The following is a 14,833-nucleotide window of genomic DNA, read 5'->3' as shown; positions in this document are numbered from 1 at the left end:
TCAAAGTTCGACGTAAAAGAATTCAATGGCGATTCGCAGATGTCTTTGTCTTTACCACCCATTTTAAAACTGTGCCTTCGAATGCTCCAGACAATAAATGGGACGTAGAAATCACAGATTATAACGTCGCGATCATTGTGTTGAGATAAACCTTTGATTTGCGGATCGATTTCTAGTATTGAGTTGTCTCTGTCGACTGGCGGTCTGTAAAATGCACATACATACATTCCTTTGGATTGAGGACTTTTAATTGAACAACTTAAGAGAAAGAATAGTATACTTGTGACAAATAAACATAGACAAATAGAATACTTGGAGATAGATTCAATAACGAAGCCACTACCAGCTGTGGATATTACAAATGCCAGCTTAAGAGCATCATAATAATAATTTTCGGATTGAGGAATTTTAATTGACCACCTACCGCTTTCCAAACCATTACCCGAAATTACGTCAGCTCTGATGACCCAACAATTTTCAACTACAATTAAGAGACTTTTCTGCAAATGGAAAAGGATTTTAGGAAAATTTCACCGTCGACATCAGTGGATTAAGTTTTCTATCTGCGCCTGCGCTTTGAATAAGTAAATCATATAATGCGACTTTGTTTTGTCAACCTCGGCAATATAATACCAATGAAGATAACATTCTCTTCACATAATGGCTCAATGAATTTTTAACGAGGATCGTCTTTGTATTAACATTGAATCCCTGGCTAGCTGTACTGAACCTCAATTCATTAAACGCTACAGTACGGCAGAAGAAGCCTTCAGAGACCCACTAATCGACCTGCACTATAATCTGAAATAGCATTGCTCTGTTGAATATGTTTCAATTTGGCATTAATTTATAATATCTTTCTATCATTAATATCACCTGATTCCACGTAAATTACAAAATAATGGTTATTAATATAGATTCCAATTTTACTTATTCAGTAAACCAGGCATGGAAAAATATTATTATCAACAGCCCTGAGAGGAGCGGTGGAGATCGGAGGACGGACTTTATTACGAAAATACCTAATTGGAGAATGCGCACATTTTAAAAATTAAATGCCCAATTTTCCTCAAATGAATTTCTCACACGAACTAGTGAGGCGTTTGAATTCAGTACATCATTCGGCCCACCGCCATCAGCGGACGTGACCAATTGTTTACGGAAGCGTAGAACTCCAGACTAGCCAACTTTGAGGACCCCGTATCAATGAACAGAACAGCCATGCAATTTATTAGCGGAAGAGATAATTAAGGGACGGCGCGAACGCAGTCCCTACTACCAAAAATTACGCGCCCGAGTTACCCACATTTGGGGCAATCGCAGGGGTCAGCCTACCCGGAGTGCAATGGGTAAGCCTCGTCCTGGGGGAACCGCCTTAAGGATCACGGTAGCCCCTACGCCAGGTAAGTATGAATATAGGAATAGTCCAATACCCCCCAAGAGATGTTGGCTCTATTACCTGCTTCGATTTCTACAATATAAGACAATAAAATTGAGATGCTCCTAAACTAAACACAAGCATCTTCATTAAAATTTTGGTTTTTTATATTTATACAAATAACCGTCATCACAATAGACCCGCATTACTCCTATTTCAACCGAAACACGTCCATGTTTCCCATCGCACGGCCAGCTTATGAATGCAAACCACATTACTCTCACGCTGAGTTCGCTCACTGGTGGCGGCCGACGGATCATCGGACGTACAGCATTACAGTGTAGCATATGGGAAAGAGATTCCATTAATTTTCAAAATAAGTTGCTTCATAGATTTAATTCTGCAGCTACTAATGAATTTTGTAACAATATCAACAGGAAAACGCTTCGAAAAGTAAACCAACATGGGACAACAAATACAGCGATTACTCAGCGATATACAGCGATAAATACATCATGTACACATAAGTACGGGTGTCATTCAAAATAAAATAAACTATCTATTCTTGTATTCAACTGCAGAGAGCGGACCTCGAGCATTTAATGTATTTTACATGTTTTAAAGTTCATAGTTTTTGGCACAGTAAGTTGGCTATTACATATTTTAAAAAAAGATATCTATCTATTACATTTTAAAAATTAAATGTCCAATGTGCTTCAAATGAATTTCTCACACGAACAAGTGAGGCGATTCAATTCAGTAAATTCAATCATTCGGCCCACCTCAAACATGCAGCCGAAACGAAAAAGTTGTAACTATCATAAAGCAGACTAAGAAACACCGCGCCAAGTCATGCCAACGTGGAAGAAGCATGGACAAAATTTGTAAACATTATGCAAAACTGCATCACAGACTTCATCCCTATAAAATATGTTAGAACAAATCGCGGCCCCAGGTGGTACCATAACGACGTTAGGAACGCCCATCCAAAGCAGAGAATGTTACTCTCAAAGAGTCAAGAAAGGAGGCGAGAAAATATCCTCCTCGGTGAATAAACATTTAATGGACAAGTTAAGATCTTCTCAATTCGCCACCAAATCGCAACTATGAAGCGCTTTACGAGACTTTAAAGCTTTACGAGACTTTAAACTTGAAGTACTACGCGAGTATTTGGAAAATGTGGTCAGTTCGTCAAGAACCGGGCAAGTTATTTACTCGATTCTTTTTGGTACCATATATTTTAACCCACAATACAATTTCGTTAATTTTTACAATATATGGCATATTTCCTTCCTTTCCGTCGTTCTCCCCGTTCCCACTTTATATTTTGTGGATAAATCTATTCGATATTTTCCTAATCGGTTTCTCGTATAGGTGATTCCTAATTTATTGGACGTTATACAGATATCCAACGATAGCTTCCAGTTAGTGTCTTTCCTTGGCATAGATTGGGCAATAGAGGACTCTTTCTGTATTGCCGAATTATCCTCCATCATGGAGGATCCTCCTTTACACGTCTCCTCCTTTTCTCCCCATTTTCTTGAGGTATAATCTGAACTCCCAGTGTTCTGTTAAAATTTGCATTATTTCTTTGTAAGTTTTCTACATCTACATAATACCCCGCAAGTCGCCGCAAGGGCGTGTGGCGGGGGGTGTTAGGTCACCAACCGTAAAAAGGGAAAATACCACATGCAAAAAAAAACAACACGGAAAATTACACCCACAGCAGCGCGCACACTCATGCAAAAATCCCTTCATCCAATACTCATGCAAACATATACCGCAAAACAACTTAAAAAACTGCACCCCGTGATGCAGCACGAAAGCCATCCTACAACACGGAAGCCAGGACACAACAAGCAAGAAATTGAAACATCACTACCACATGAAAATGTAACACGAAACACTCCACCCCCAAAGAGTCTGTAAAAGGCAAGGAATGCGACCCAACGTTGCAGGTAGCAGGAATTTCCCCCGCGGAGAGGGACGAGAGATTGAAAGGGAAACTTAAAAACAGATGAACGGAACACGAATGAGGTCATTCGGAAAGAATGGGTTATTATAGCAAAACACATAAGGTTAGTGGAAGAGCATGCATTTAAATAGAACTAATTATTTTTTAGACGCCGAGGGTGGCAAGTGGAATTTTTGCTATCTATAACCCTGCAGTTGCTATCCCGTATTGTCCGTGGGAAGAAGGAGTCCTTGAGTCGGCTAGTTCTGGCATCTATTTCCCGAATTTTATATGCATGATCCAAGCGACCAATGTATGTAGGAGTACGAATAATTTGCGAGACCTCGGTGCTGAAACATGCGGATCTAAATTTATTTAATAATTTCAATCTTGCATTGAATCGTCTCTCAGCCAATGATTCCCACCTCAAATCCATGAGCATATCGGTGACGCTTTGCGTTTTAAAGTAATCTTCACTCTTTCCCTCACACTAGGTAGGAATTGTCTGGTTGCTTTCCCCTCTTCTCATGTTTCCCATTCCTCTTCCCATTTCTCCAGGAGATGCGCTCTTAAAAATTATACCTTCATATTCCTGCTACATTTCTCAGTTGGAGACGAAGTTATAACTCCAAGAGTAGCCTCTTCCAACTGCCTTATCCGCGACTTGATTCTTCCTTCCTCTATTATTATTATTATTATAAATACACATGTGCTAATAGACATTGTCAGGTGGCACACAAGTCCCAAATAATTGCAAAATATAATACATAAAACCAGACAAACACAGATCTCTTTAACAAAACAAGTGAATCCTCATCCCATTTACAACCAATCAGCAAGAAAAAAAAAGATACATAAAAAAAATTAAGCTATAACATATAATACCATACACCACACATAAATCAAATTTTTACATATATGCCTTACATCTATTCTTAAAAGTATACACTCTGTTAGGAAAGGGCTCGAATATTTTTGCAGGTAAGGTGTTCCACTCAACAATTGTTCTATTTAGAAAAGAAAATTTTTTTTTATTTGTCCTCTGTGCCCGGCATTTTATCTTAAATTTGTGATCATTTCTGCCTATAAAATTTGGGTCTATTGAGAATGTTGTCGGCTGTGTCCCAGTTATTATTGGTAGAGCTCCATTTCAGACCGTATTGTAGCTCCCGGATCTTTTGAGACTCCAGTTTCCTCCGGATTCTGCTGTAATTTAACCTCTTTCCCCACACCTCAAAGCCGTATGCCAATTTCGGGATGGTGACTACGTTGTCTGTAGTTACTAAGCTATTTCTGGTAATCCCAATTCTGTTTCTGCATAGACTTAGGTTGTAAAATATTTTCTTGACCTTGCATGCTGCGTTATTTCCGTGTTCCTGGAATGTAAGCGCCTGTCAACACATTCACCGGGTATCTAAATGTGGAGGCTCTTCTGATGTTTTGACCACAGAGTTTTATAGTTGGGTTTCGGAACAATTTTTTCCCGAAGACAACGTAATTCCTCTTATAAACAGAAATTTTTAATTTTACTTTCGTCCTTCATGTCTCCACCGATGGCTCTATTCCTTTGCAATGTTTCCTATTTCTCTCCTGGAATTTGCAGGCATTGTGATCACTGGCCATTCATCTGCAGCTGCAACATCTGCCCAGGAAGGGGTTGATTCAGCAAATCGTTCATGGCGATGTTCCAAAGAAAAGGACCGAGTATGGATCCCTATGGTGCCCCTTTCGTTATGTTTTTTTTAGGCTTCCAAGCTATGTAGTTTTATTTTAGTTGTTCTGTTCAAGAAATGATTTTTTGCAAGTTCTACTATTGGTCCCGCGATTATATAACTTTTCAGTTGGTTTGTGCAATTGGTCCGCCATAAGGGGAAAAATCCTGCTTCGTAGCCTATGAAAAAGGCCACCTTGTACTAACATTTAGGATTTTTGATTTCTAGCAGCAGTTTCTTCGCAGCGGCTGCGGTGGATCCACCTCTTCGGAATACACATAGGATTTTATGGAGTAGGTCCTACTCACCAACTGCTTCTTCAGGTATCATTTTGACGATTCCTTCAACATTCTCCCCATTTCGGGCAGTAATGTTTTGGGTCTGTGAGCCTTAGGATCTGGGCAGTGACCCTAAAGCGTACATATGGATGTTAGGAATGTAAAAGGGGGTGAGCAAACAGGCTTGCTTAAGGGATTGTAATAATATCGCTCACACTGACAGAGATGGAAAAGCTAATATTCCAAATTAATTTTTTAACAGCATCTCCACGAGCGATGTTGCCACCGAGGATTTCCCAGATACAACATACACTGGACTCATGGCTAACATTACAGCGGATGAACAAGACATTATCGAATTGCTCAAAGACATTAAGCCCAACAAATATCCGGTTCCCGAAAATACACCGTTTAGAGTATCAAAATATTTAGCTCCAAATATCAGCCCCGCGTCTCGTAATGCTATTCAACAAATGCCTTACAATGCCCCTAAGAATTGAAAAAACGCTTATATAACGCCTTATTTTTATGATGGAGGCATGTATTAATGTTTATGGTCTTTCGCAATCAAGTCATCATGGCGGTTCGCATATACGAATGTTGCCAAGGAGCAATCAAGCGACACTGTGAGACTTCTATGGTGGTATTCGAAATTGGCGGCTTCACAAGGGAAGCCACCTCGCACGTCGTCCGACCTTGGATATGTCAATATTCTTACTCGGTCGTTCCCCTACTTCCGGTCTCCGCCACAATGCCGGTACGAACAGCTACCAACATCGGCCACTCCGTGCACTAGAGACGCCACCGGGGAAGTCGCACATTAGTTCCAACAACATATGCCAATCCGTTGCCATCCACAAAGAAATCCGCTTGGTGGTCGAGGAGGTTGAGAGGCATCGCCAATATGATTGAAGAAGCATTTAGACTAAGAAAAATATAGTCTCCATCGGAAGCACTAACCCTAAGGTTCTCTCACGATTGGCCATTGGACATATGAAAATCTCAAGAGAAATATATATGGAAATGTATAATATTTGCATGCACATCTTTCCTATCTCCAATTTCACAACAATGATGAACCCGTCCTCCTAATCACAATATCTCTGGGATATAAAACCCGGTGTCAGTATACTAACAACGCACGCTAACCAGAAATATGTCCAAGAAATTCGTCTATATTAGTCCGTTATTGCATTGAACATGGATTCTTAGGTTTATGCTGAAACGCGAAAAACCATACATTAATTTCGTCGTCCTTATAGACTCATACGTTTGAAAAATTGTTCTCAATTATCACCTCCAAAATTTCAATGGATCTATTTATGATTGAAAAATAAGGTTATTTGTAATGGCACCCCTTTGAGGAACGGCGTTCCTTCCTACACGTTGTTTAACGGATTTGGTATTTAGAATAAGGTTTACAACAGAGTACACAATAAAATAGTAGTGCTGTGGCTGTTCAACCTCAAATGCTTACATTACAATGTCATGTTGCCCAGCTATTTGAAAAACCGTTGCGCCATTGCAGTAGTTCAATCGTTTGAATGTTTTCCAAATTTGAATAAACTTCCACAATTTAAGATCGCAATGCGTAGAGCGCATTCCCATCCGAGTCTAGGGAAAACAGAAAAACGAATAAATTGTGTAAACCTCATAGGACATAATGACATTTGACCAGGGATGAAATAAAAAAAGAGGAACAACTAAAGATTTCACTCGCGATAGATTCTACAACGAAGCCATTTCCGAATAAACCTAACGAATGACTGCGAAAATGCATCGATTACCAGTGGAATAGTTAATTAAGGGACGGCGCGAACGCAGTCCCTACTACCAAAAATTACGCCCACCTCTAACATGCTCTGCCGTTGGCAGACATGAGCAACCTTGGAAGAAAATCTTCCGAGGCTGCTGGTGGAAGCGATGAACGTTGACACTATCAAACTGTGCGAAGGCATTTCAAATCATGAACTGAAAATGTTCAGTCGCTGAATCGATGGACGCATATACGAGAGCACAAAAGAACAACTTAAGAAGCCTACCACTTTCCAGCGAAAGTGTATCGAAAAACGAATAAATAGTGTAAGCCTCAGAAGACATGGTGACATTTCCAGAAATAAAATAAAAAAGAGGAACAACTAAAGATAATAGCAATTCACTCGCAATATATTCTGCAACGAAGCCATCTCCGTATAGACATACCAAATGACTGCGAAACTGTATCGACTACCAGTGGAAGAGTTCATGAAGGGACGGCGCGAACGCAGTCCCTACTACCAAAAATTACGCGCCCGAGTTACCCACATTTGGGGCAATCGCAGGGGTCAGCCTACCCGGAGTGCAATGGGCAAGCCTCGTCCTGGGGGAACCGCCTTAAGGATCACGGTAGCCCCTACGCCAGGTAAGTATGATTACACTTGCATTTCCAAACAACCGCTATGTTTTTCGCACTCTTGCCCATTTCGACCGCTGTATTACGAGCTAAGGTGTTTCCAATATGCCCGATCAAAAGATAAATGCATTCATCTTAATTGCCTTTTTTCAAATATCAACGATAAACCGTCATCAAGACTTAATCGTTGTATTCCTATTTCTATCAAAATACGTGTTTATGCTCCTACGCACGGTCAGATTACTGAGACTAAGTCACAACTTCAGCACTCAATTCGCGGATTTCCGCTCGCCGACGTTTCCTTTTCAGACACTCATTTAAATGATAAGCATAATAACAGTTCAAATACAATTACTTAAGATTAATTAATTAAAATTCCTCAAAATGCCAATTACATTTTTCTTAATTTAATGCCGAAGAAGAACACGAACTGATTGAAACCTGTATGCTGAAGAAGGAAGCTAATTCATTTTTTCCTTCCCGTCAAAAATGAATCATATAGGGATTTCTTACGCGACACTAACTGGATTGAGTATTGCAACATTAAGTTGTTCGAAATTGCTGCTCACTGATATTTGTTTATGTTGGTTCCACTGTCATCAGTCAAGTTCCACTTTCACAAAAAATAACTAGTTCCTTCTCAACTTTCACATCTTTCATCCAGTGAGTTTTTAAACTGTTCCGTGGTGATTGTGATTGGGATGACGTAATGCATAGCTTTATAATACTCATGTCATTGATTAATTGCAGCTAATAAATAATTCATTCAACGTTAGTGGATTTCTTGGTCGTAAATTCAGTGCAGTCATGTCTTACCAAATGTATACAACGAGTGTTCGAATGCGTAACTTCCTTATATTTATTTATTATATAAACCCTGCAAGCCACCGCCAGGGAGTGTGGCAGGGGGTGAATAAACACCAGAATAATCTTGACCGAACATGACCCTACCGCATTCGAACAGCGTTATCATGATCCTGATTATGATTATTATGATCTTAAACCTATCTGTTTACCATATAATCTCCCTAATTTTGTTGACTTCATCTCTCATACCGTAGTACGATTGGGGTAATAATACATTTTCAACATCACTGATTTCCTCCTCCTTACAATTTATGCAAGAGATTTAATCTGTAATTTAGGCTTCGCTCCGTGAGTGATTCCCAGCCTAGCTGCTGTAATATTTTGGATACAACTAGTTCCTTCTCGCTTTTCATATCTCTATTGAGTGAGTTCCGAGCTGATCTTGATTTATATCGTGAAGCATGGCTTTATAAAACCCGTCAAAAACCATACACCTAAAAAACCTATGAATATTTAATTGCGTTGCCAAATTCTTTACATTTCAGCAGTTTTCCGAGAAAACTTCACCTAACTGTGCTTGGTCATAGCACCAAATATATCAAATATACACTAATCACATATTCATTGGTATTCATAACCAGGGGCCCATGTCTGTCACTTGTCTACTAAGAAGAGCTTCCGAAACTCCGAAAAACAGCTGATTCTCCAAACCCATATCTGTAATTTGTTTTCCTCTGAGATAGAGAAATATGACACTCTCCGAGAGAAAATAATCTCTTAGCGCAAGTCTGTCACTCGCGAAGCAACTTCCAGGAGATCCTCGACGATCTCGCATCGGTACATTTTTGCACTTGTAGGTTTTACAAGTAGTGCAACTCAAATGAAGTCTGGCAATTGGTATTGTTCAAATCCCATGAATTAACAGTCGCAACAGGCTCTATCGTTATCTCGAAACAATGAAATGATTTTAATTCTGGACCGTAAATTTTTTTAATGCATTACAAGAAAGGTAGCGTTTGGTTCGCCATAGACGGAATGGCGAGCGCAGTGGTAAGGAAACGTAAATTTTTCCTTAGCTATAATGTAGTAACTTTTAGTAGGAATCTGAGGTTATTTGCTGACGATAAGGTGGTATACAGGGAAATAAGGTGCCAACTAGATGGCGAGCTACTCTCTAGAGACTTGGACAAGATCTCGGAATGGTGCAATAAATGGGGATTAACGTTTAATATAGATAAATGCGCAGTTTTGAAATTTTGGAATAAAGGAAGCGAGGAACAGGATATAAACTACAAAATAGAGGGTTCAGTACTGACTACGGCCGATCAACTTAAATATTTGGGTGTTGTTCTAACACCACGCCTTTTTCATGGGGAGCACATATCAGGACAATATGCGGATCAGCTTTAAAGAAACTTGGCTTCATAAAACGGGTGGTGGGGAAATGTAATGAAAAAGTTAAAGGGAGGTGTTATTTTGCTCTACATTTGGAATATGCCGTAAGTTTTTTGGGTAAACTACTTAGGTAGATCAGACCACAAAGATAAAATAAGGGAGATAGTTTCCAAGAGAGATAGATACAAATACTCATTCTTTCCACGAACAATCAGAAATCATAATAGTAAGAAACCGAAGTCACTTTAGAAATATTAAAAACATTGCATTTAAAAGTCGGAGCAAAGTTAAAGATTGCAAAGATGTTAGGTATACTTGTAGGTGCACGTGTATGCTAGTTGGTAGTTTACCAACTTACATACACGTTTAGTAGAAGGTAGTAGAGTGTTTGCATGTGTGTGGGGTGCAAATGTTCTTGCATGAATGTTTGCCTAGTTTTTTTGTGGTTAAATAATTTGTGGCTTTTGCATGCGGTTTTTTGTATTTTCTTTGTAAATTGCGGGTGGTGTCCTAACACCCCCCACCACACGCCCTTGCGGCGGCTTGCGGGGTATTAAGTAGATGCAGAATGTGGGCAGGGGTCGCAAGTGCTCTGCGATAAAAATTATAATATATTCCGAATATTCATGTACATGAAATTCGACATCCACCGCCAAGGTGTTTCGCATTCGTTTCTTTGGCAGGCTGTCCCATAGATTCTCTTCTGGAGGTCAAGTCTGTAACTTTCTTCTCCTGGAGAAACGTTAAAAAGTTTTCTTCTCTATACATCTCTAGATGGAAGTCCGTTACCGGGCTAGGTACCCTTCTCTGCCGACCGGAATGCAGAGAAGTCTGGACTCAAAGAAAATGTGGAAGTTCTCGTAGGAGGGGGCTTCGCGAGCCCATGAAATCTTTTGTTACTACTTGTATATGACGCCACCCGGATTCATATTGTGCTGGCGAGTATCATACGGAGCCTGGAGCAGTGCATATTTCATATTGAATAAATAATTTGATAAATAAATTAGTTGAGGATGCTACTGCAAAAAAATCTGCCAGGACGTCTGCATTGATAGGAAAATACCCCCAAAAAATACCGCTGGTAGATTAGGATCGACTTAGTTATTTTCATAAGTGGATAATGGGTAATTTCACATTTATACAATCTACATCTACATAGTACCGCGCAAGCCGCCGCAAGGGCGTGTGACGGGGGGTGTCAGGGCAACAGCCTTAATTAAGGAAAAAACCGTACGCCAAAGCCGAAGTTAAACGACGCATTATTTTCACTTGAGCTTTGCCGCAGGCAGATCCATTTAAATTTTGGATGAATGGCTGAGTACAAGTGCCCTGCCTAAGTACACGTATACCTAATCAAACTATAATAAAAACGTTTCGTGCCCACTAAACACAAACGCACAAAATTTCAAATAATCTGGGTTGAAGTATTCTTGAATTTACATAGTTAATTACCTGTACTGCTTCACGTATAACATTTTTTTTAATAAGTGGAAATGTTTTCAGCCACTAGTGCTGGCAATGACCGCTGATGGCTCTTGTAGTTACTTTCTGGACACGTGGTACAAGCCCATCGCTCAAGCATCATGCGTACAAACGTCAAAAAACTTCTCCCAATCTATCTCTTGATCGGTAATGTAATCATTATTACAGTTCAATATATCTCCTCCAGTAGTCTTTCCAAGTATTGACACATTACTAAATCTTCTTCAAAACTAATTTCTAATGGATAACGAGCAATTATTAGTAGCGCAGCTACTCCAGCGACATCTGTAGATTCATTTATTCCAAACCGACGAATTAATACAACATCCACCGTATTCATCAGATTTGTCAACCAGTGACATTATTTCCAAACTTGAAAAAACGAAGTTGGAGAAGCTCTGCGGAAAATTACATCGACCTAAAAGGAAATATATATTGAAATATAAATCTTCCCAAAATCATGTTTTCCATTTTTTTTTCTTCGGGTATAAGGACCTAGAGTACTACCCAGGCATCTTACCGACGCCTACGCCCGAGATTATCACGAACATTGACATAATGAATGCCCTCATCGAATGTATTCTTGTAGAGATTCAAACTAAATTCGCGAATTAAACAAGAAAAATCGTTAAGCGAACTTACTTAAAACGGCAAATTTTAAAGGACTGTGCGAAAATTTACGAAATATAATTACAAATTTCAATAAAAACCAAGGCTTCCGATACAGAGGTCACTGGGAAGTACTTCTTAAATATATTAAAGTTCAAGACGTGCGTTCCTTTCAAATTTAAATCTGACAGCAAGGAAGCGAAACGGTGCGCCAGAAATGTCAACAGCGGTGTAAAGATAACAAAGAAGGTTGCAGTGAGATTTGAAATTGTTTCAAATAGCACTGACGCAAATTTTAAGAATAGATCTTAACAGAAACTAAAATAATACCATGGCAAAAATAAAAGCATTATGCAAACAGCCATCTGCATCTTCTAAACTAAAATGCTATGCCAATATCTAGAGAAAAATCCATAGTAATTCCGGTCTTATGTAAGAAAAATACAAGGCTAACGTCCTGGTTAACAAACTTCACACTATTGCATGAAAATATCAGGCTGACTCACTTCACTCAATCAAGCTGAAGTACTTTTCTTAATAACAGCGTTCATTTCTTACAATTAAGTGTTCCTACTGCTTTAATCGACAGTTCATCCGTAGCAATACTTATTTCACGACCTCGTGGAGGATGGCAGCGTGAGACGTAGATTCAGGATTACTAATACATGGGCACGGCGTCTGGTCCGGTCCTTGTCATGACGAAAGGAAGACACGGACCTTTCATAATGAATGGAAGGCCCCAAGGGTGGCAATACTTTCTACATGAGTCGGCGGCTTGGTCTCGCGACAAGGCACTCGGCAAAACCAGCAAGGCAAGGAAAAACAAACCACGTTGCCCGCCACCCATCCCCTCTTCTTCCTCGCTAGGGTAGGCCACTAGACCATGAGCCTCGTACGGCCAACCCTCCGCTGCGGGAAAGGGAGCGAGAGAATTATGATCCGTTTGTGGATTCCGAGATCCTCCCTAAGGGATCGCAGTTTTGTGTACAAAGGAGGGGTGGCATCCCCGTGAGGACCTGCAAAGAGGAAAAGGGTGTGCTCGAGCTGCCTGGAGCAAACAATTAGTCTGGCTTGCGGGGTACTATGTAAATGTAGATAACAGTGGAACAAAATTTTCAAACCATGAACTACGCCCACAAAAGTTAAAGTTCAAAAGTATTAATTATTATCACAATTTCTTAAAGCACAACGAAATGGACTATAGGTATAACCAGTGATAAGACGTAAGGTATTATTGTAGTATTGCATGAGTATTGGATGAAGGGACCCTTGCACGAGTGTGTGCGCTGCTGAGGGTGCAATTTTCATGTGGTAGTGATGTTTCAATTTCTTGCTTGTTGTGTCCTGGCTTCCGTGTTGTAGAATGTCTTTCGTGCTGCATCATGGGGTGCAGTTTTTTAGTTGTTTTGCGGTGTATGTGTTTGCATGAGTATTGGATGAAGGGATTTTTGCATGAGTGTGTGCGCTGCTGTGGGTGTAATTTTCCGTGTTGTTTTTTTTTTGCATGTGGTATTTTTCTTTTTTACGGTTGGTGACCTAACACCCCCCGCCACACGCCCTTGCGGCGGCTTGCGGGGTATTATGTAGATGTAGATGTAGGTGCAGGTGTAGATTTGTATCTTAGTTGGTATTTTGCACGTGTGTGGGATGCAAGGGGTTTTGCATGAATGTACACCAAGTTTTATATGTGGGTTGTATAAATTTGCGGCTGTTTTTCTTAATGAAGGGTGGTGCCCTAACATCCCCCGTCACACGCCCTTGCGGGGCATTAAGTAGATGTAGATAGGTTGATACGGGCCCATGGCAAACATCTGAAATTACTAAAGAAAAAATTATAACTACAGCATGATTTGAACATACGTAACTTGTTATGGAATATTGTTGCATGCAAGTACTTGTTCTCTTCGCCTGCCAAGTGGTTCCAAGCCTAATTCCCCTAAACCGCCTTTAAAAAACTGGTTAGGAGTTCAATCGAAAGGACATTTTTCAAATTTTAGTACACCTTGGCAATTTAAGGTCGCTATTCGTAAAGCGCATTCCGATCCTAGGCCTAGGGAAAACAGAAAAACGAATAAATAGTGTAAACCTCACTTGACATTTCCAGGGATGAAATAAAAAAAAGAGGAACAACTAAAGATTTCACTCGCGATAGATTCTACAACGAAGCCATTTCCGTATTAACATATCGAATGACTTCGAAAATGCATCGATTACCAGTGGAAGAGTTCATGAAGGGACGGCGCGAACGCAGTCCCTACTACCAAAAATTACGCGCCCGAGTTACCCACATTTGGGGCAATCGCAGGGGTCAGCCTACCCGGAGTGCAATGGGTAAGCCTCGTCCTGGGGGAACCGCCTTAAGGATCACGGTAGCCCCTACGCCAGGTAAGTATGATTAAATTTGCGTTTCCAAAAAACCCGTATGTTTTTCGCACTCTTGCCCATTACGACCGCTGTATTATGAGCTAATATTCTTCCAATATGCACGATCAAAAGATATATCCATTCACCTTAATTGACCTTTTCCAGATATCGACGATAAACCGTCATCAATACGTACTCGTAATATTCGTCTTCCTGTCCAAAAGCCTGCAAGCGTTCCTAAGGACGGTCAGATTACAGAGAGATATTCACAACTACCCCACCTAATTCGCGAATTTACGCCGGTCGACGCGCAATGCGAAGTGTGCTTTTCGGACATACTTATTTAAAATATTTACGGGAACATAACAACAGTTCAAATACAATTACTTTAGATTAATTAATTAAGATCCCATAATGCCTATTTCATTTTTGAAATTTTAGGGGAGCCGCCTTTTTATTTAA

General features: G+C 40.1%; 3 non-coding genes across 3 annotated transcripts; all 3 read right to left on the bottom strand.

Annotated features, from left to right (window-relative positions):
- Positions 1 to 1,249: 1,249 nt before the first annotated feature.
- Positions 1,250 to 1,411, bottom strand: LOC139700538 (U1 spliceosomal RNA). The gene has a single exon (XR_011703732.1). It is a non-coding gene; the product is annotated as a U1 spliceosomal RNA (small nuclear RNA).
- A 6,158-nt stretch (positions 1,412 to 7,569) lies between these two features.
- On the bottom strand, positions 7,570 to 7,731 carry LOC139700541 (U1 spliceosomal RNA). Its single transcript, XR_011703734.1, has one exon. It is a non-coding gene; the product is annotated as a U1 spliceosomal RNA (small nuclear RNA).
- Positions 7,732 to 14,238: 6,507 nt separating this feature from the next.
- On the bottom strand, positions 14,239 to 14,400 carry LOC139700534 (U1 spliceosomal RNA). The gene has a single exon (XR_011703727.1). It is a non-coding gene; the product is annotated as a U1 spliceosomal RNA (small nuclear RNA).
- Between the last annotated feature and the right edge of the window lie 433 nt (positions 14,401 to 14,833).

This window comes from Hetaerina americana, unplaced genomic scaffold (assembly GCF_022747635.1).
Source record: "Hetaerina americana unplaced genomic scaffold, ioHetAmer1.1.p SCAF_104, whole genome shotgun sequence".
NCBI lineage: Eukaryota > Metazoa > Arthropoda > Insecta > Odonata > Calopterygidae > Hetaerina > Hetaerina americana.
This window is presented reverse-complemented; position numbering and strand designations above follow the sequence as displayed.